We start from the raw sequence: 296 nt of genomic DNA, 5'->3' as shown, positions 1-296 counted from the left end.
TTTAGTATATAAATAATATTTTTTTATTTTTAATATACTGCAATCATGTATATATGATAGAAATTAGAAATGTATTCATCAATTTGTGTATGACAATAACACGGAGCCAAAAAAACGATGCCTACAATTTCTTTAAATTTATAGTGGTGATGCGCAGAAATCGCACACACAAATTAAAAGAAAAATTCAGAAATCAGATCCTTTAATTTTGGCTTTTTAAAAATTAACAAATTTTAAATATTTTTAAATTGAAATCAAGTTCTTTAATTTTTTTTTAAATTTAAAAGATTTTAAAA

The sequence above is a fragment of the Arachis ipaensis genome, chromosome B07 (assembly GCF_000816755.2).
Source record: "Arachis ipaensis cultivar K30076 chromosome B07, Araip1.1, whole genome shotgun sequence".
Taxonomy (NCBI): domain Eukaryota; kingdom Viridiplantae; phylum Streptophyta; class Magnoliopsida; order Fabales; family Fabaceae; genus Arachis; species Arachis ipaensis.
The sequence above is the reverse complement of the archived record's forward strand: the minus strand, read 5'-3'. Positions refer to the sequence as shown.